This window comes from Streptopelia decaocto (assembly GCF_964273445.1).
Source record: "Streptopelia decaocto genome assembly, chromosome: 6".
In the NCBI taxonomy this organism is placed as follows: Eukaryota; Metazoa; Chordata; class Aves; order Columbiformes; family Columbidae; genus Streptopelia; species Streptopelia decaocto.
Window position 1 is genome coordinate 11,032,954 of NC_138660.1, and position 22,923 is coordinate 11,055,876.

General features: G+C 39.9%; 1 protein-coding gene across 2 annotated transcripts in view; it reads left to right on the forward strand.

Annotated features, from left to right (window-relative positions):
- TBL1XR1 (TBL1X/Y related 1) overlaps window positions 1–22,923 on the forward strand; it is a 114,799-nt gene that overhangs the window by 32,020 nt on the left and 59,856 nt on the right. For both annotated transcript variants that reach the window (XM_082055235.1, XM_082055236.1), the window contains exon 2: window positions 17,682–17,746. The gene's annotated coding sequence lies outside the window, so the exon portion shown is untranslated. The remainder of the gene's footprint in view (window positions 1–17,681; window positions 17,747–22,923) is intronic.

Below are 22,923 nucleotides of genomic sequence, written 5' to 3' on the forward strand. Positions count from 1 at the left end.
CTGCCGCAGGACCAGCACGTTGCAGGGGTTTGGATGCAGGATGGGGAATGCATTTATTAATGCATCTGGTGTGGCACAGGCAGGATGAATACAGGACATCTCCCTTTTTGTTCCCGTTGGCATTCTCTACCATCTCTAGCACATCTCTGTTTGTGTGCCAAAATGATCAAATCAGTAATGATCGCTTTCTTGGGTGTTTTTGTAGCTTTCCTTGTTGTTTTTTTTTTTTTTTTTTTTTTTTTTTTTCCCAATAAGGAGTCCTTCAGGGCTTCTAGAGATCTCATTTCTATTCTTGTGATAGCAGGTGTCTTTAATCTTTTTCTCCGGTCTTGATTATTTTTTTCTGTGTTGCTTGCTTCTTCCTTTTGGCAATTACATCCTCAATTTGGGATTACTTTATCTTTGATTTTTGCAATACAAATTTAGTCAGTAACCATCTTTCTGCATTTGCTGCTTTATTTTTGTGGGGCAGCAAGCCCTCTGCCCTTTTAGCATACAAGTTGTCTGTATGTGGTAATTTATGTTGTCTCTGAACTGCAAGATATTTTTTTTTTCATTAAATTATCCATGTTTGTTTGCAGTCAAACATTTTTGTTTAATAGCATTTTCTATTGCATGACACAGCAGTGTTCTAGGAGAGAAGGATTTTATCCTGGTGCTCTAATGAGTTGTTTTCTTAGCTGTCCCAAGTGGTATCCCATTCTTAGAGACAGTCCAGTTAGTGTCCTTGTGGTGTGCATGTACATCAGGGTTTGGCAGATTCATTCTGCCTTGTTTGGAAATTTCTCGGGCACTGAACTGAATAAAAGTGAATCCGACAAGTCGATGGAGCCAGAGTGGCAATTAGATGCCAGTCCTGTCCTGCCGGATCCTTTTATGCACATTCTGCTGAGGACTCCAGTGTCTGAGCTCAGTTGCTTCACAGAGGGAATGACTTGGCAGAATGTGAATCCCCGATGTCTCCAAGCCAGGAATGATCTAAGAGTTTGGTGCTACCATCTTGGAGATTTTTAAAGTTACTATAAGTAAAATCCTTCCAAAACTAGCAAAAGGGTTGTACCTACCCTTTTGGCATCCCCAACCAGTGATACTTAACGCAAAGTGAATTTTCAGACTGCTCTTTAAAAATTACGAAAGGTGGGGGGACACCCAGAGATAAATCGTTAGAATGCCTACTAGAAAATAATTTCTCTAGCATTGATTCTTTTCATTGCATTCCCTATTTGAAGATATAAGAGATTTAGAAATGCTTGATTTATAACCTCTTTTGTTTCTTGTATGAAGATCCACTTGGTTTATCTCGGTGTTTGGTACCATACAATTTACTATACTAAAAAACAAACGAAACAAAACACGCAAACAACAACAAAACCCCAGCCAAACCGAAACAACAACAACAAACCAATAAAGTGTTGATTTCTGCAGCTAGCATCTTATGGGTTGTATTGCTCTTCCAGGGTCCTTTACATTTTGAAGTATGTAAGAGAGTGAAACCTAAATTCAGAAGGGTGTTTGTGAGGTTTCTTGTAATGTGTATATTTTATATTATTATTGGTTCCTTATTTGCCAGCATGCAAATGGCAGCAGCGTAATTGTTTTTCTGACATTGTACAGAAAATGAGTCCCCTTGATCTAGTCATTGATGTTTCTTACTGATGTTCCGGGAGGGATACAGAGGAGGAACTGCAAAGAGACTTCTGGATGAGATGCACAAGTTAATTGTTGATGAGTTGAGATTTTATGATAACTAAAGTGAACTTTTGGGGAGTTCTTGCCTGCAGGAGCAGGTGCAAGTGTGGCACTGCTGCATATGAATTACAAATGTCAAGTAAAAAAGATTAGTTTGGAATCCTTACCGAATACAAAAGAATTGCGGGTGCGATTAAGACAGGTGATTTTGTGTGGCAAGTGCCCTCTTATTCTCCTTTCTCAATGTAATTACTATAGTCCTGATACAATTTTGTGTTTTATTTAACTACTGAATGTTTGCTGGATTAGAATTACATGACAAAGCTGAACTTAGAAAAAACCTGAAGAAGATGACTGCATCTTTTAATTATTGGTGATGCCTATATATTGACCTCTGTATTTCTAATGTTGTGATCCGTGGTGCGTTCATATAATCAGTAGAAATAAGGCTGCAAAAATTTACTATTGCAAAATAGGTAAGGCTTATAAATTGTGGATATTTGTCAATCTGATACATATTAAAACTCATTTAGAAAGCAGTACTTTATCAGGACAGGAGAAAGGAACAATTCCAACACCTGAGAACTGTAGAATGCAATATGTTGGTGCTGTGCGTTGTTCAGTGCCTGCACTTTTTCTTCCAAGTGCTGATTTGATTTCCACAGGTGTGAAGATGAACACAGAGGATATTACGAATCTCCCTCTTTTTCAATGTCAATCCCAGCTCCCCTTGCCCCTCCTGCTGCCCCTTTCACTGCACTGGGGCAGCTCTGTGCTCCTTGGGTTACATCTCTCTGCAGAATTTGCCTTTATCCTTAAACTACAGCTATACTTTATTACTATCTTTGCTTAGCACATCCAGGCTTTTGTTCACAGTTGTGAGCCTGGTGCCATCACAGTACAAATAATTGTAATAGATGCCATCACTATATAATTTATATTTTGTTCAGCAGCATAAAAGTTACAGTTTTCTATAAAATCAGCATCTTAGAGCCCCTAATCTGTCGCTTGGCTGTTAAAACAGAGTAGCTAAACTTCCTTAATGATTTGTGTTCCGCTCGCTGTTTCCCCTCTGAAGGAGCCCTGACCACCTCAAGATGTGGGAATGTCCTGCCAGGGTTTTCCTTGGATCAGTTTTCAATGACTTGTATCCAGAAATAGAGCAACAACCTATTGCAGTGTGCCTTCCTGACCCTACTTAAGGTCTTTTTCTTTTGCAAGTATTGGACCGCCCTTTGAGTATCGAGGATTATTGTAGATGTTTCTTTAAGGAGTTCTTTCAAGCCTTAATGTTTATCTTTCAGTGCTTAATACCACAAGAAATGTCTGCTAGGCCCAGGGTGGATCAAAGTGAAAACAATTTAATCAACATGCAGAAGCCCTTGTTTCAAGTAATTGATTGTAATTTTGCTTTGGATTTAGAGAAATCAAATTTTGTCAAGAAAATAACTGTGCTGCAATCTATTAAAATGTTTGATTTGTTACTAGTGTTGAGTTGTTGTAGTAAAACTGGTGTTTCTTTGGCTAATCAGGCAGATTTACAACTTTGCTTTTGTTAAAGCACATAACTTAAACAATCTGTATAAATGAAGGCTAAGTTTTCATGACTTTTTATGAAGTTGCAAACTGATAATAGTGTGTTTCTTATTTACTGTGTCAAACTGTATTTAGGTGAAAGTGGGTATCTAATGCACAAAATATTAACTTGTTTTTATGGTTGCGGTATACTAGTAAAGAGCGACTATTTATGAAAACTCTTGCATTTAAAACTAGGATAAAAATACTGTTTTGTAAGTAGTGAAATTATTTTGTTCTTCAGATTTCAGAATTTGGGGGGTTTGACCCCTAATAATTGGTGGATAAACTTCTCATCCTTGAATGTACAAAGTACTGAATCTAGTTGAATACAAACTGGTTGGGGTATTAAAAATAATTTCTGTGCCACTGTAAACGCTTTCCACTTAACACTTCTAATAAATGCTGTTTTTGAATGCTATGCCTATGATTTCCAGTAGTTCCATCAGTGGTTTAGCTTGCTTTAAACTTAATGTATTACTGGAATATTTCATTTGTCTAAAATTATTATAGTGGCTTAAAGCAGATTTAGGTATAGGTTGCCAAAATTTGAAATTGAATTTGTAATGAAAACTTAAACTCAACTTTAACGGGTGGTACGTCTTCAGAGAACAGCCCAGCCCCAGTGGTGCTGCTCCTGCTGCCCTGGGGCTGAGCTCTGCCAGGCCTACGCCGCAGCCTTGGACTAGCGCGGGTCAGCGGTCCCAGTGTGTAAAGCATTGCCGACAGCACCAAGTAGGGCTTTCCTGAATGCAGTGCCTCCGTGTGTGGTTTTGGGTCAGTCTGAAATACCAATTTTAACTTCTGCACCTGTAAATAGTTTGATATTGGGTTGTACTCTGACCATCATTGCTTTTCAAAGACATCAGAGAGAGGGTAGTGAATTATTTTTGCCTGCTTGTCTCTAGCAATCTGTAAGTTACTCTGTGGAAAATGACACTAGTGATGTGTCGTTTCCTGCGAAGTGCTGTTGTGTTCCTGAGCTCTGAAGGATCTATGCTTGAAGGATCTCCGGTGTGACTCAATGCAGCCTTTCCATCAAGGAGCTTCCACCAGAAATGTGTCAGAGCACGTGCACCCTCTGTCCAACTCAGCCAGGTGTTTTAGGGCATCTGTGAGATTTCTGGATTTCTCCCTTTTGTATCTAGTTGATATCAACCAATGTCTTTCAATCTCAACCTTAAAATTATATGATCCAAGACAAACTATATCATTGCAAAAGCTTTGCTTTCTTAGGAGAGTAATAGTCAGTGCACATACCAAAGATGCTGCAGTGGGGTTTTGTTGTTGTCAACACAGAGCGAAGAATTTCAATTAAGAGCAACGGAAGCTGCTTTTTTTTTTTTAATAGGAATTTTTGGCAAAGATGAAAAATGACTCTCTAAAAAAAGAAACAGAAGTGCTTCTGTGGTGTTCCCTCTTCTGTTCCCCTCGTGCCGCGGTTCCCGGTGAGGCGGTGGTGGGGGCAGGAGCTGCAGCCCGACCGCGGAGCCGGCCTGTGCTGCTCCAGTTCTCTGTAGGAACCATTGTTTATTTTTGTTTTGGTCTAGTTCGTTGAAACAATAAACAGTGGGTTTCTAAATTTATTGTGTGGTATCTGTAGGGTTTGTATTTTAATCTTTGTTAATTCTAAACATAATTAATACTGATAGCATAAAAGGTGACGATGTTCTGTATTGTTACAAGAATTTTTAAGTTCACTGCATCACTGTTTCTCAGTTCTGCCTTTTTGGGTCTCTCTCCCCATGAATAACGCAGCTGCTTATCTCAGGCAGCGCCCGTACCTTTCCTTGGTGAGGAGTGTATTGGTAGCACTCCTGTGTACATCCAAATTGTGAGTAGCCATAGGGAAATCCATGCAAATCTTGGTGATTTTATGCAGCTGGTGGGGCAATGGTAGGGGCAGCGCTGGAGCTATCTGTTGGGAGGCCTAGGAAATGCCTCCCCTTTCAACTTGATTTATATCATTATTAGTTCATAGTTAGCAGTGAGAAATGGTTAATTGAAAAGACAAAAAAGCCCACAGGAGGGTTTGGGTGGAGTGCCTCAGATATGGCTGGTGAAATGACCTCACCAGGCCAAGCCTTCTAGTAACTAAGGATGAACAGGCTATTTGGATCCTCAGTTGCATCTTTCTGGTTTGTTAGTCAAAAGAAATGCAAATGTTGCCTTTAATATTTTGCAAATACATCTCTCTTCCTAAAATATATCACCTGAGAGATTTTTATATGGAGATTTACATGTGAAATCAAATTCCCCTATTTGCAATGATATTATGTGCTAACAAAAGCGAAAAGCTGAATCCTGAAGCTGAAACTGCAAGCCAAGAAATAAACCTCTACTTATGTTTACCATCATATATGTGCATTTACTGAGTTTCATTGTGCCATGTTGCTAGAATTCACATCCGTTTTCTTATCTTACTGCTTGTGGCTATATAGTGTGTGCTGGAACAGCAGAATTTTATGCGGTGATGGGAGGCTTTGTACATCACTTTCATACGTGTATTACTAACACTTAGTGCTATTGTTGCTTCTGTGGAGTGAAATCTCTGCACTTCACCGTGGCTGGTTGCCTTCAGCCACACTCATCTTTGCCCTGTGGTGGTCTGTGGCTGGTCCGTGGGGCCAGTAGCTTCAAAATTTGGTAAGAGTGTTTGGCATGTGTCATTTTTGAGGACTGGCAATTGTCCCAGTCACTTAAGAGTTTTGTAGTAAACTCTTTACATACTGAAGTAGTAAAAATTAACTCTTCATATGCAGGCTTGAATATGTAACTACATTCATTTGTTTATTTTTACTGTAATACTTCACAGGAGAATTTATTAGGAAGAAAAATATAAAACTAGTAACGTATTCTGAATCATTGCATTAACAATTATTTAGTTAAAAATGCCACAAGGAAAATATCTTAACTTGACAAAAGAACAAATAGCACTAGTTGCTCTTAAACTTGGCTCGTTCAGTCTGCAAAAGTCTCTCGCAAAACAGCATCCTTTTCATTTTTGTGGAAGGGGGAGAGTCAGGGTGTGTGGTGTGCACAACCACCTGCCACGGGTACAGTCCAGAGGGTCAAATGGGACTTCTCTGAAAAGGTGGCAAAATCGGTCTAGTGGCAGTATGCCTCTGTTCTGGGTAAAGTTAGTGTAAAATAAATTGCTAGTGTTAAATGGGTCAGAAGTGCTCGTGTTTGAGATGTTTTTGTAATTCCAAGATTTTTCTTGTTCCTTAGGCAGTGTTAAGTATGATAAGACAGAAGAAAAAGTCTGATTAAATGATTGAGGCTCTACAGTGTCATGCAACAATATATATATATATATATATATATATTGAACCTTGTTTTTATCTGATCTGGTAAACAGTCTTCTAAAAGTGCAGTAGCTTGTAAACCTAGATTGTTACTTGTGGGCTGATGCAAGATACATCATTATTGGGCTGTCAAGTTCATTGCATTTATATTGCATTTATCAAGTTCATATGCATTTATTACACAGGGCTATATAAGTTCTGCGTATCTATTAGATAGTGCTAAATACATCACATTGGTCCATTTTAAAGTCTGCTGCTGAGTTTGAAAAGCATGGCGAAAAAGCACGCTCAAAAAGCATGCTTAAAAAAAGAAGGGAAGAAAACCCTTGACTAGGTGTGACTAAAATAACATCTACAGTCTCTTCTGTTTGGAGACGAACCAGACCCCAATATTTGACATCGCTGACACTGAGGGGAAATACTTCTGCTGGGTGGAGTATTTTTGACAAACGTGTTTGTTTGATATTCCTCACCCGAGCATTTGTCAGTCGTTTCCTTGGTTAAAGAGCGTGTGTTAGCATGACCACAGAGGAAAGCAGCAAAATGTACAGGACTGCAGCTTGTTCGTCATCAATAAAAAGAACTACGTATTTGTGTATTCAAACTGAAAATAGAGGCATAGCTGCCTTTAATTTATAGACATTCATGACTCTCTTTTTAAAAAATAAACCCAGGCTAATCTGTGGATGCTTTATTAAATCTGTATAAGAGCAGCAAAAAACATATAAAGAGCAAATAATTTCAGTGATGGTTGCTATCTAGCATATCTTAAAGTGTGGGTAAATTTTCTGTCTTTCACAAGTTGGATGTTTAAAGAAGTTTTTTTCCCAAAGACCAAGACTAACGGACTTGAGTCTTTGTTACTTTCTCTGATCAGTCTAGTAGAGCGCATTGATAAATACGAATTGGCTTCTTTTTCTTTAAAAAAAGCCTCAAACTCACCCTTTTCACAAAGTCCTGACATCAGTGGTGGAGAATTCGGCGGGCAGCCGCAGAGGCACATTTCCGTAAATGAAATTCCCAAACGGTGAAATCCTATCTTTAGCCTATTCTGGTTTGAACAGTGAGAGTTACAAGTGCACAGTGCGGCCAATTTCAAATTCCTGGTGTGAAACAATCAAGATAAGAATAAAAAAATAAAGAAAGGGAAAAGCTCTGTAAGATCAAACGCTGTGTACTAGATGTCTCCTTAGGCAGAATTACTCCTTCCAGAGTCCTTACTACTCTTGTTTAAAATAACAGGAGCCCCATAGCACAGGCTGTTTCTTGTGACTCTTCTTCAGCTGCCTGATTTTGTTTGTGGGAAGTTTTTCTAGTTATTTAAAATGTGTTTCCAGCTACACTGTCTTCAGGAGATTTCTCTAAAACTTCCGTATTTTATTGCCCTTGACTTTTGCTCCTGTTTAATTGTTGCGTCTTTTCTCCTGGTCAGAAATGTTATTTAAATGTACCTGAGACCTGATCCATTACCAGCTTTCCAAGTTAGCAGGTAGACTCTCACTGAGATTAGAAGAACATTTAATGCAGAGGGTAGTAACTAGTTTTATTTTTGTACTGATTTTGAAAATGATAAATAACATGCTTGACAAAACTCATTTTTTTCTGGGATACTTTTGGAGACTGTGAATTTAGTGTCAGTTCTTCAGAAAAGCCTAAAAAAAGCTTACATTCAAGTAATTCTTGATAGCATTGACACATCCTTTACAGTTACTATTAGGACATACCCATTACAGAGAAAAAAAGATGCTATTAACCCTGTTTACAGAGATCTCTATGGAAGAAGAGAAAAGAAGAGTGAAAAGGTGAGACACTGAGAAGAGTATTAGTCAGATTACTGTGGAGATAAGATTTAGAAGTTAATAGCTTCCTGAATTAAAAAACAATATGTAAGAAACTGAGTTCTGTTGTAGGTGGGAGCTTATGCTGATGAGCACATTGGCTGATGCTCTTTCAAAAATAGTCTTGAAATTTAATGGTGTTATTTTTAACATTTACCATGTTAGATGCTCAGTTCTCCTTTTCACATTCCTAGATGAACACCTTGAAGAAGAATGTGTTAAATGCTTTGTTTTTTTTTGGTGGTATACGAGTTGTCCACAGAAATGTATCTATATTACTGACCACCGTATCAAAATGGTAACACTAGAAAGATCAGAAAGGGCAGGAGGATTGGAACCACCATGGGCCACTTGAGTTAATCCCATGCAAAGTGTGCGGTTGTTGTACCAAAATGTAGTTCAGAGACCAGGTAGCTGTTTTGTTCAGCGACTGGTAAGGGAAGAGGTACGACATGGGAGCGGGCGTATTGAAGTCTGTGGGGGCAGGAGAGCCATGGCGAGGGTGACGAGAAGTCAGAGGTTCCTTTTCTTTTCCAGGAATGGCAAGCTAATAAGAGGCAGATAGATAAAACTGTAAAGAAAGACACAAGATATTATTTTTTCTGAGCAGGGAGCAGGCCTGTAAAACTGCTTACCAGAAGAGGCAGATGCTAAATGGTGATGTGACTGAACAAGTTGATGGAAAGTAATTCCTTTGAGGTTACTAAATACACAGAAACCAAAACAAAATTGCACTCTGAAAAGTCATCTGAGTTGAAAACAGCTGGAGGCGAGGAGGTTATTTAGGGTTTTAGATCACGTTGGTGCTGTTTTCACTCTTCCTTTGGGCATCTGCCTTTCAGTCACTGCTGGAGAGGGTGATGGGCCGGGGAGCCCTTTGGCTGGATCTGACGTGGCCACTCTTTGGGTCTCATTCAGGTCTCTTACCATGTTGTTTGGATAAAATCTTTGTATCTTGCATGAAGCAGAATGCCAGGTGCAGGAGAACTGACAGAAGCTGTTTGCAAAGCGGCGTAATAGGTTGTCTAAAGCGCTTCCACTTGTTTCTGGAATAAACGCCCAATATGTGTTGTTCTGTACATGTAACGCATTAGTTTAAAGAGTCTGTACATTGAGCTATACATATGCAGTGGCTGTAGGAAACTCAACAGAAAATATTTGCAATGAAACAAAAATAATGACCACTCATTTTGGTAACAGATGAGGTTTGCTTGCGTTTTTTGCACCCATTTGCAATAAGGAGAAACATTTTCCTGCAGTAGGAAAACCCAACATAATTGAAATATTAATTAGCATAATGAACAGCATTTTTGGAAAAAGCTTTTATTTATTTCAAAATAGACCACCCTAGGGTGGGAGGTACATCATTTAACAGTTTTACTGTATACATGTGGATAAGCCCCACTTTACAGTTTATGGCAGACTTGAATAAGGGCACTGTTAGGTGGTTATGAGTTAATCAAAGCCCAGTGACAGTCTTTATATGAGGCCTTTCTACTATGGCTTCATTTCCTGCTACTCATCAAATCCTTTGAACATGCTGTCATTGATGAATCAAATATATTTGTTTTCCTTGATCATGCTTAGGTCTGCTTGTTAAAAAAATAGGTGAAGAACAAGTGGCGTGATTAGATTAGTCTAATGCTGCTGTTGATTAATGACTTTAATCCATTTATTTAATAAACGCTATTCTCCTTGGCCATACTGCTAAAGTAAATATTTTGCTATATTTATCTGTGCTGTAGGCTGCTTATTCTGTGGAACAGATTTTGGTGTCTCTTCCTCCACCTATAATACCGGTGCAAGTATTTCCCTATTCAATCAGTGTGTCAGAGAAATGTAGTTACTCAGCTTTGGTATCTAAATGGTTTGAAAAGACAACAGAATATTTTTTAATGCAGTTAGTGTCTGTGTTATTTCTGGTTTGACTCACATTACCTACTACATCGTTCTATGTTTGCCGTGAGATTTCTGTGCTGGGATACCCGTCATCATCCAACTCAGCAGACATCCCTTGGAAACCGAGGTGTCTGTTGATGATGGAGCTATAGGGCAGTGCTGCTCCTGCATTTCTTCCCTTCAGCGTTGTCTTCCCTCTTTCTCTCTTGAGCTGTGTCTGTTCTTTTCTGTCCCTGCAGGGAAGGTGCTTCAGGAGCTGAGGGGTAGAAAACAATTAATTCGTATTTTTAGGGGAAAGGAAGTGGCGAGAGCGCCCACCCAGGAGTGGGGAGGTGGGTACTGAGGTCTCCCTATGCAGTGGCAGGTAGGTGTTGGCTGGGATGTGACTTGAGAATAAAACTAAACCAAAGCCTTCAGGTGGCTTATTTGGGAATGAGTGTGTTGTCCTGCTGGCCTCCAGGTTTTTTTGCCACTGCTACAGGGGTAGCTTTACCTGCTTGTGGAGCAGGAAAGCTTTCCACGTTAATGAGAGTGCCACAGTCTCTTTTCCTATACCCTCATCTGCAATTTGTCACAGTCCAGTAGCTGCTGTGTTAGAATGAGTTGTCCTTTTAGCAGGGATGGCTGGACAGCCAGTGCATGAACAACAGCAGCCCTCTCCGGGTAGGTTTTAACTCCTTGTGAGCCAGAGCCCTCGTATAATACTGCAAAATTCCCCATTGGAGAAACGATGAGAGCCTGGGAGAGGCAGATGCAGCAGGATTTGTAGGAAAGATGATACTGTCTATTGGTGGTAGGGTGTAGAAGTTTGAAAAAGGGGAAAATTCCTAGTGTGTTGCTTAGTCTTAGGGAACTTAAACTGCCTCTTAATCACAGGCTTTACCTGTAAAAAAAGAACTTAATCTGTAGGTAATTTATGTGAAAATATGACCAAGGCACTGAATTTTTATAGAAGGGTCGTGCTACTGCTCACGTGCTCTATGCACTGTCACTCAGTTTTGAAAAATTCCTGGGGAAATGAGAGGACTGAAAGCAAAAGTGCAGCAGCTTTTGATGAGCAGTATTTAAATAAATAAATAAATAAATGATTCCTTGATATGTTTAATGGCTGATGTTAGGGCAGTCAGCGTTACCTCTTCTGGCAGCGTGAGAGGCTTACGTTTTTCTCTGGCTTTGCACAAAATAATAATACTAATTTTAGGAAGAATCTGGAATGCATTATGAACACCTTATTTTAGGGGAGCTGCATCTGAGGAACATCTGGGTTATATGAGCTGGAGTTCCACCACAAACTTTACTTTTGACCTATGGTCTGACTCTTAAGTTTTCAACAAAATGTTTTCATACCTATGGATTTTTTTTAAGTGCTTTCGAGTATTAAAAATAACTCACAATTTTGAGGGCAATGTTAAAAGGGTTCTTGGATCGCAGTTCTTCAGTCTGCGCTATGACTTCTATATAACCTGTATTACAAGTAAGGTGGATTTTAGAACATTTTTTTACACATCTGTTTTTAAACAGGATGCCTTGCTGGGAGGGCACATATCCTGCAGAAGGCAGAGAGAAGGCAACCAGCCTTCCTAGTGTGTTCTCAGATAGTGAGAGAGCCACAACTTCAACAACACGGGGTGTACACGGTGTTCAGGGTCAGTGGCCACCACGGGACTTCTTGAGCCCATTGACGTCAACCTGTCTGCAAACACCGCGACTCGCAGCAGAACCTGAGTCCCACTGCATCGGCTGAATGGTTGGCTGGGCTCAACAAAAATGTAGATGGAGGTTTTACTCTGAAATAATGTCCTGTTTGACTTCTGGTTGCCGAAAAAAGGTGATAGCGATGCCGATATTGAAACACAGAGCTTGGATGGTGGTTACATTCATTAGGGTTAAAAAATAATATAATATTGCCACATCCTCTTGTTATTTTTGGAGATTTCTTTATTTAAACAGTTTGAGCTCAGTTCCAAATGTGATATCTACTTAAAACATGTATCACAGTTCCCAAAGCGTGGCACATTTCAGAAAAAAATGTCAATGAATTCACTAAATTAAGCTCTTTAAGAAACATACACAGTTGTGCTTTTGCCCCACTGTAACAATTTCTGATGCGTGCCATAATCTGGACTGGTTCTTCTGCAAGGCCGCCGTTAATCCCAAAGCAGAAGAATATCTTGTCCTGAGTATCTGAAACACAGTCAAGGCGAACAGTGTTAGCAGGGAGAGGGAAAGAGGTATTTTTCCAATGAAAACAGTTTGAGCTTTGTTCCATATCTTTAAATTGGAGGCCAATTTAAGAGTTGGTTCAGTGGCCTTTAAATGGTACACATCAGATTTACTTATTTTTAAACAAGGTGTTTTTTTTTTTTCTCTTTCTAATTTGAAGTGGGTCTGCTGAGAGGACCCAGTTTGATAGGCTGTTATTCTCAGTCATTTTGCTAAGGAGTCTTGCAATGATGAATTTAATTTTAAAACTCAGTTCTAGAGTAAAACCACAAAAACTTAGCAGTGAGTCAGTATGTCTACTATTTTCAGAAACAAACATGAACACAAACTGTAAACTACCTTGACTTTACACAGGTGGGCCCCGTTCTCGCTGCAGTGGTCTGGAAGGTGGGATTTGGTGGCTGTTCTAGCGGCCGCAGTCCCTTCATGTGACACTCAGTGCTTTGAGTAATAGCTGTTTATACTCTTTTCCAGTCTAGACTGGATTTAACTTCCTTCTCCAGGATCTTTTAACTTTCAGTTTATGTGAATTGGGTTACTTACTAATGACTTTGATGTAAATGCCTTGCAAGCGAGGCCGTGCTGCAGCACAGCTCACCCCCCTGCTTCCCCAGCGGTGCAGGCTAATTGGTATTGACAAGATTACTCTTGTGCGTTATGTGTTTTTAATAGAGCTGGCTAAGATGGTTTCCTCTCCAGCAGTTTAACTTCCTTTCCTTTCAGTGGGCTATAAGCTATCTTCTGTAATTGCTTCCATTTTTGACTTTTATAGAAATTGGTGTTTAAACTTGTATATAGCTGCTACAGTGTTCTTTTGCTGTGGTCTGGCTTCTCCCGTGTTTCTCACTGTGCAGTAAATCCTGTTTCTGTGTACTTTTGAAGAATGGTTCCTGTATCTGGATGGTCTCTTCTCCAGAATAGTGTTGTCTGCTTACCCAGTTCTTATTCTTAATTGCCTTAGACATCCTGTTCTAATAGTCGGTTCACAGACGTCCATAGACATACAGGTGTTTGGTACATCAAAGCATATTGCTGCTGTGATATGAATATTTATGTTAAGCATTTTTTCTTTTAAATAGAAAGTTAGCTTGCATCAGGTTTTTTCCGTATTTCTGAGGAAATAAAGGCCTAAAGTCAGAACACAGATCAGGAAATCAAGGTTTCTTAACCTTGTGCGCCCCGAGGGGAGCGGGGCTGCAGGTTCAGTGTGGTATTTTGTCGCTAGGAACCCTATTGCTACCAACTGGGTGCAGGTAGTGGCAGTTTTTATGTTTTGTGTGTGGCCCTGATTATTCCTTCCTCCTCCCCCCCAATAAGTATTTGTTTCTCTTGAATTTTTTGAGTTGTTATTTGTCTCAGTTCAGCATCTCTGTTAGGTCTGAAAAGCAGATATTAGTGTAGAAGTACTGAATTGTTTAAAAAAAATGCTGTACGTCGCTGTGGAACTGTGATTAAAAGAAATAACTTTGATTTTCTCTGTTTATGATCCAGGCACGGCAGTGGTAGAATCACCCCTGGTTTTGTGTATGCCTATTAACCAAATGAAAGGAAGGATTCAATGGAGTGATTAGTTTTCAATTTAGGCTTTTAAAACTATTGTCTGATGCTTTTTGCAGCCTAGTTACTGAAGGGAATATCCAGGATTTAGCTATTTTTAATTCTGTTTTGATTGGGACACTCTTTCCAGATAGTGAATCCAGATAAAAGCAGGATATTAGAGGAGAATTTAGAAGAAAAGAAACTGTGTCCTTAGAAGGCTTTTGTAATTCACAAAGCACAACATCTAATGACTAAATTTGTTGTTAAAGCTCAAATGGCACCGAAATCTCAGAAAGCAGTATAAACAGTGTGATCCTAAGAGGATTAGAAGAAAAACAGGAGCACACAAGTTCACATGAGGAATAGAAGCGATTCAAAGCTCACACAGAACATGTTGTTTTAGCTGTAGCGTGAACCCAGTGTAATTCCATGTGTAATGGATGAGTAGGAGAAAATAGCATAAATGATGGTTAAACATTTCTGCATGTAGCTTTTGAGAAATTCTTGTTTTAAACTGATTATTTTGGGAAACAGGTAAGGAATAATTACCGTACATCTGTGCTATGTGTTTATAACCAGATTTGTCAGTGTGTGGTGCCATAGTTGTTTTGATCTGTGGTTTCGTCTTCGTACCACACGATTATTACTCAGTTGATAACAGCAGCCCAATCAGTGTGGCAGTGTGGATTGGTATTTGCTTTTTTGGTAGCTGGTTTGGCGTGTTAGTTTTGGCTCTGCAGGTGGGAACTGCCTGCCTGGTGCAGCCCGTTTGCCGAGACCTTTTCTCCACCTCTGCGTGCAGGCAGCTCTCGGGAGTTTGTGCCTTGGGGCGTTACTGCTGCGCTGTGCACGGCAGCGGGACGGATGCTTTTCCCGAGATGATGATGTTGGGTGTTGTACCGAGCGTTTGGGCTCAGTGTCACGGCAGGGGGAACACAGGGATCGGGTGTGTCATTCATGGGGAGAAAAATGTGGTGTGGGCAAAGCTGGTGGGAGCAGGTTGGTACCTATGCAGCAAAACCAGTTCTCTTTTCAAGTCAAGGGGAGCGTTATTCAGTCAATGCTGAAGGCATTAGTGGTGAAGCCCCAGCCTCTCGGAGAGGAAGGATCCAAATGCACAAGCTGTTGTGCCTCCCTCAGGTGTGCTTTATCAACTTCAAGGCCATCTGATGGATTATTTTTAAGTGTCGTATAGTGTAGCTGTTACTACATCTGGTCACCTGTTTAAATTACTGTAACAGGTTGGTATATAAAGGTGAGACACTGTCTAAAATCAATAAATTATAGCTGTCACCTACCTGCATTGTTTCAAGATACACGTCAAAATGACAAAATCCAATAGGATAAATTTGGAAAGAAAAAAGCTGCTGATGGGGCATTTGTACTCAATACTTGATTCTGAAGAAGGACATTGCTGAGTTTTCTAAGTATTTATGTGTTATTTCAAGTGCTCTTATTTAAAACTGGAGCCTACAACCAATTAATATGAGTGAGGAAGGAAGCAGAGTCAGTGAACCCTTTCTTTTCTCATTCTCTGCTCTCTTGAGTCTTTGCTTCCAGCTTCTTTCCATGTCACTGCCCTGTTTAGATAAAAAGCGAAGGACAAGAAGCCTCTTCCACGGATCAGACGGAAAGGTTTCCCTCTCTGGCTTCGATGATAAGTACAGCACTCAGAAGATTGCACAAGGGCAAAAGGGTGTTGGAAGGAGACAGTTTGGGCAGTGTACGCTGAGGAAAGCCTTTTTTCATTGAAGGAAATGGTTTATGTTTGTGCAATCATCCTTTTATTTATGTTTGCCGTGTTCCTTCTCAAATGAAATAACCCAAACCAAGCGGCGCACTCTGAACTGGGCAGCAGAGCCCCTCTCTGCCGTTCTTGCACACAGCTGGCATAAGGATTTAGTCTGTTCTCAAAAGAAGAGCGCAAATATCGGCTGGTTGGTGTGCTGTTCTATTTTTAAGGAAAACTCTTGTTATAAGCAAGTACTGTTTGTTTATGGGATCTGCTGAGCCAGGTGATAGAGCTTTCTCTTCTCTGCTGGTCTGCAGCTCTGGCTGGGGAAAAAACAAACTTTCTGAGTAGCTCCACATAGGAAACCATGTCACTTGAGGAGTGGAGTTTTCCTCAGCCTATTTACATAGTTTCTGTGGCACCAGTACAACTAAGCAAGGGAACAAGAGCGTGTTTGCAAATTCTTTCAATTCCTAGCATTCCAGCATTCTTCAGCATCCTCTGCAGTGCTTCTCGCTTGCACTGGGAAGGTTACGTTTCTATCTGCCTTGGGAGTGGGATCTTCTAAGAGTAAAGTAAGCCCAACTTCTGCAGCTCTTTTTATTCAGCTGGGTCCAAAACTGCCTTTATAATAAGGCATTTCCTACTGGTTGAGCTTGAAAATTGCACACAAAAACTTTGTGTTGATCATGAGCCCTGAAAGCCATAGTCATTCTTTACTCATACTGAAAGTTTTTGAACACAGTGTACAGATGCTTTGTAAATAGTTTAATCTAAAAATAGTCAGATAGTGCTTTCAGACACCCTTGTCCGTCTGTCCTTCTTGCTCTTTGAGTGGATGATTAGATATTTCCTAACACAAAAAGTAGTTTGGCAAGTATTTGCATGGAGAGCAACCACTCACGGATATTAGTGTGAATAAAGACTGTTTGTTGTTAATAAGTAAAAATAGATATTACTGTGCATGGAGCTGGACATCAAAACATGTTTGCTGATAATTAACTGTTTTACTGTTAGAAGCACAAAATTATTACTTATACATAAAGAAAAATACTAAAATATAGGAGAAAGCAGGGATATTCTGATTTTTTTTTTTTATTTTGTTTCAGTTTTGGTAGATTAGAAAGAATTCTCTTGAATATTGCACTAGGAAGAATTCCGTTGTGTACCTGTTTGTTTGTTTGTTTTTAGTTACTGAAGTCACTGCAGTGGTTGGTAACTACCTGGGTGCATGGGCACACGTGTGTACATGAATGGAGTTATTTAGTGCAATACGTGTGAGGAAAGCAGTTGTTTTCTTTTTTTCTTTTACTGCTTTTCAATGACTGGAACCATTTTGGAAGTGAAACCGCTGGAATGTTGATGGTGTGTTTAGAAATCGGTAGCTGAGGTTTACTTCCAGAAGAAACCTGGCATGGGCAGAAGATAGTGTGCGCTGCCTCCTTTGCCTGGTTAACTTCCCAAAGCCTTTTCTGGAGAGCTAAGGCAAAATCCAGACATCAGGATTTGAATCCACGGGTTGTTTGGTTTGTGTACACTGCTGCTGAATAGGTGCGGCTGCCTAGAGGTCTGGTGGTATAACTGTTCATTCACTGGGCTTATTTGTTCCGAGGTCTGTGTTTCAGCTCCCGGCAGGAGCGGTTGGTGTGGGGTGAGTAGTGACTGGACATGTGCAAAACCTGGCTCTGCGTCGTTTTCTGCGTCTGATCGCGGCTGCTCAGGCTCCTGTGCAAATTCAGTGGGAAACACTCAGCTCCTCGAACAGGGCAGCTGCAAGAGCCGTGAAGGCCCGTACTTGATAACATTTTATTCTGTTAACACCACTGTTTTCAAAATAATAAATACTAACGTTTCCTATTTTGTCTCTTTCCTTGTCAGCATCACCCTTCTGCGGCAAGAGGCACGTGAAAGGAAAACTTCTGCATATCAATGCACTGCCAATGGTAAGTACCTTTTGAACTGACTGCAGGTGGTGTGGTGCCTTCCTGCAGATAGACCGTAAGCTGTCTTGTATTGTAAACAGTGGTTTTAGAATAACTACTTTTTAGTACACAAGTGGATTCCTTTAATTTTATAAGAAACATCTAGACCATTATTCTGTTTGACAGTAATATTACAGTTGTATCTGGATTTTAACTTGTGAAAAGTAGTCAAGCGTGTTAGTTTTGAGGCAAGAAGTGTGACCTGACAATAACACAGCTTATCCTGTTGGTAACTGGTTTTGTTTCCTCTTTTGGCCAAAAGCCTGTTTGGGGTGAGCTGGAGCTGAGCCGAGTCCCCGGTTGCCCTCACATGGGTGCTCTCTGCAGTTTGTTTTGGTACTAACAGCTTCTCCTATAAAAAGCCTGCACAGTGCCAGATGTATTTTGCTTCAGAACATTTGACAGCGTAAAACTAATGAAGATCTTGGTTCCTACAGAAAGGGGTTTGGTTGATGTGATCTCAACCCATCTCTGGAATGTTACTCAGTATCACAGACCACTGGAAGTTTTTATTTGCAGGCTGTCTTTATGGTTTACTTGTGCTTTCTGATAGTTGTCCTGATGGAGGGCAGACGTGAGGTCTGAAGAGAAGGACCGGAACTTGTTGCTTCAGCTTTGAACAAATAATCTTTCTTCAGCAGTTTTGGTATCTTGTGTTGTCACAGTTGAGGTGTACTGTGTGAATGGTAATTGCAGCCTTAGCCTTAAGAAATAAATGCAAAGTGCCAGCCTGAGTTTTGTTTTTCAAGCATCTCTAGATCATTGCACTCAGTACAGAGGTTAAAAAGATACTATTTCTAGCCACCAGCTTTGGAAACTCAATTTGACATCTGAGAGCTGAGCTGGGTTCATTTGGTTTGCATGTGGGTATGGATCTAAAGAATATGGAAATGAATTATAGTTTCTCTTACACCTTTGCAACTGCTGTCTTTGCCTTGGGGCAAAACTACACTCCAGAAGGGCTTGCTTGGATGCAACTGCTTTACTTTGGAACCTTGTACGTGGTTCTGTTGACTCTTGACGACATCATGGACTGAAGTGTAATGCAGCATAGATTTGGCACTAAGTAAAGCAAATATAACTCTGAAATCAGAAGATCTACACCAAATGTGTATCTCATTTAATAGACCGGTGTTTAAGCTCAGAGTTGATATGTGTAAAGTTTATAGTGATTTAGGATGCATTTCTACTCGTGGGAATGGATTTGTTGAGTGAGATGGTGTCGGTTTTGCCTGGTCTTGTAACTTTCCCAAACTGAAACTAGCAGTGCTCTCAGCCTTTTCTATTAGTGTAAAGTTTTTGTTGTTTTGAACTTTTTTCCCAACAAAAAGCTTCTCTGATTTCTTTTTATTTTGTATTAGTTGAGTATGTTTTTAGTTATGATTTGAAATAAATGTCTGTATTACTGCTTCTCTTAAAAACATGACTCATTCCATATTAACATAGTCCTTGTACTTCATAAAATTTTAAAATACGGAGGGACTATACTTGAAATGTTACTGCATTTGGTCCTAATTTTTCCCCTACAAATTATATTAGAAATTCAGAATTGCATAGTCTCAAGGGCATGTTAGTTGTTACAGTGATCATAAAACATACTCAACTGTTACTTTGTAGTGAAGTGAAATGCTCCCCACTCTTTTCTTTAAGGGCTGCTTTTGTGCTATAAGTTGTTATATTTTATAATTCTAGAGATTTTTAAACGATTATTCATCTCTCAGCTAACTTTGAAACAGTTTGAACGTAGACTTAAGAGACACATTCTTCATCATACCCATAGGAATCATAGCTTGTTCTAGTTTAGAGTAAAAAAGGCTTTTGTAGGTTTGCGTTACGTTGTTTTTCTCTCTGTTGTTTGTAGACAAAGAATGGGCCGGAGTTTGACCTTAAAAGAGCCATTTGTGCTCTTCTCCCAGACAGTAGTTGGATTAACTTGGTAGCCATGTTCAATACATACATTTCAATTAGAAATGCATTTCTGGTTCCCTTGAGAGGTTATACTTGCATTTTCCATCAGTTTTTTTTTCAATCATGATTGTCAGTTCCATTGCTTAGTACTCCAAAAAACACCAACCAACAACAAAACCAAAAGGCAAAACACAGAAGTTACGCATCCTCTTTTGTTCTTTCTTTACTTTTCCATTTTAAAGGTAATTAAAATATGCTTATTTTTAGCATCATATATGAAATGTTAACTGATAACTAAATAGGGTAAAATATCAGTTACTCTTTAAAAACATGTTGGAATTGTTGGCAATTTAAAAAAATATATAATTTGTATACTGTGGTATACTGTTAAAGGAAAGTACGGCTGTGTTCAGTTGCTCTAAGTTCTCCTTCCCATTCTGCCAGTCACCTGTAACTGTTCCTCAGTCTCAAAAGGCAAGATGCAAAGGCTTAACAAAAATGGCCTGTTAAATGAAGGAAAATTATTGTATAATGATACTTTTTCTAGGATTTTGAAGGGTCATTTAGAGGCTAATAACTGGGTACTTAATCCACAGTCACAAGGACTAACGAATGTGTTGGAAATAAAAATGGAAAGTCCTGGACCTTTGGCCTTACACAAAAGATCACGTCAGGTTTTCCGCACAGGCTTTAGCAAAATAATTTTCTTATGCGATGGAGCAGGTAGCTTGAGAGAGATTTTTCCATTGTACTTTGAAGGGCTTCTCTTGCAAGTTTTAGAAGGAAAACAGTTTGCCTTTCTGTCTCCTACAAGTGACTGAAGCAGGCCTGCGTTTGTGTGGGGGTGTATGTGGCTATATATGAGTGTGCTTGTGTGTGCATGTGTCTATATACATGTACATGTATATCTACAGATATAAAAAGGAATGTGCAAAATCCAGGAACTTACAGAAAGCTGGGAAACATCAGTTTGTGAGTATCAAACAACAGCTTGCTGTGATGGATTTAATGTCATAGGAAGTAACCGAAAAGGGCTATGAAAGAATCGAGCAAGCAAGACAATGTGGTGACCTTTTAAGAGGCGCCCTGAAAAATACTGTGCTCGGGTTCTTGGCTCCATCTTTTACTATGTGGTTATTTTGAGAAAGATCAACACGCTGCTCAGTTAAAGAGGTCTCCCTGCAGCATAGAACAGAGGGTATTATCATTTATTACAAGCTGACATCAGTGAAGTTTGAGGATAGGCGGTGAGCACGAAGTTACTTCATCTCCAGCAAAGCAGGGTCATCAACAGCAAAGCCATGTCCCCATAGTCTCTTGAGGGGAATACAAAGTAGGTGTTTTAGGTGAATATATCGTACTGCATTTTGAAAGTGTAACAAGCCCATTATGTGTTACGTCAACTGTTCTTACATGGAAGATACTCGTTATAGGAGAACAATTCTGCAGGCACGAAGTCGCTTGGGCCAGGAAATTCCATGCATGCAACACTTCGATGTGATTATCTGCCCAGCAGGACTGGTTGGAGGAGCTGGGGAGGATGAAGAAGTCGCTCCAAAGAAAAAGGCATTCGGTGAAGGAGTTGGAAGATGTTGGCAAAAACTTCCACAAGACTGCAGCAGGACTTTTCTTCGAACCCTTTTGTGGTGCCTTCTGTAGTGTCATCCTGTGACTTTACCACTCCTTAGAAGACAGCTGAAGGAATAAATTAACAACTGTTAATTCGTTTATGGTTCCACAACAGCTAAACCCATATCAATTTTGGTCTTTCTGCCAGTCCCTTATGTTGAAGTGGTTCCATGCAGAAGAAGACAAGCGAGGGAGGTGCTGGGTTTGGTGTGGACGCCCCTGCTTCTGCCAGCACCTGCCAAGGACGGCGGCAGGTCCATGCCACTAGCCCCAGGGTTTGCGCTGGAGTTCCAAAATTGACTTTATTTCAACAAGAGCTGAATGTCGTCTCACAGCTATAAGTATATATGAAAGAAGATCTGTGGGTGAGCAGACCTTTGAAAGGTGGTAGAGCTGAAGGTTGGTTTTCATTACGCTGAGAAGAGGGACCCCTGCTTACAAGAGTTTATGAAACTTGGCAGTACTTAAAATGTTGTCTACAAAAGACACGAATAGTTGCTTCAAAATAAAAAACCCTGCAGGTATAACGCCCGTATTCTTCAAATATAGACGCACTTGCAGACATGTAACTTCACGTGTAGGAATAATTCTTTTGAGATATAAATAAGGAGTGCCTACATGCATAAAGCTAACCAAGCTTGAAAGTGTTTCAAATGGTACGGCCTAAAAGTGCTCATGAAATTTATTTTTGAGGCTGTTGTACAGTTTGTGGAGTACAGCTTTAAAATGAAAAGAAGAAAGTATTTCTAGCAGTTTCAGAAAAAGTCCAGACTGAGTGACAACATGGAATTTTGGACTCTTCTGCTCCTTCTAAAATCGATAGATGCTATTATAAATGAAGGAAGGTGAAGTGCAATGTATTTTGTCTGGTAATTGGTTACAGCTGGACAATTATATTTCAGAGTGTTCATCCATAAATTCTATTTATTGGATCAGCATGAATTAGCTGATCTAGGGGTATACGTGTTGAAGAGGAAGTGCTAATAATATGGTACAAAAGAACACCTGTGTGGTGTGGTAGGGTGCATACTGTGATAAGTATTAAAAATTTTATGTACTGCTGCATTCTGATCCATTTTTAGAAGAGTTTTTTAGTTTCCTGTTTCTTTACGGGAAGCAAGTTAAACACACTAGTAAGATCTCTTTCTGATTCAGAGGGAAAACACCCCTTGCCTCCTTTTTCTACTGTTCAAGTTCACTGCGGAATGAATTGACTGAAAGGGAAACTGCTGTCCTTAAAAATTTTAAGAAGTGGTGGCTCTACTTTTGAAGTAGCATTTGTCGGAGAACTTTCTCTGCTGATTCTCTAAGCACTTTGCAGTTCCAAAATAAGCTTTGGCTAAGAATTCTCGGCAGAATCATAAATATGTAATTATCTGAGCAGCCAGGATGTTTAGCCCCTGGCAGGTGCCCAGTGCCATGTGGTCACCAAGCGAAGGGAACTGGGCCAGTATCTCAAACTGGGGAAACATCCTCTAAACCAGGATGAAACCCATCGCTGTTCCTTGCCTATTGCCATTCCTAGGTTTTAAATCTTAAATGTACCTGAAAAGAGGCTGTTGCTGCAATAAGGTGTCTTATGTTACAGCTTTTTTAGTCTG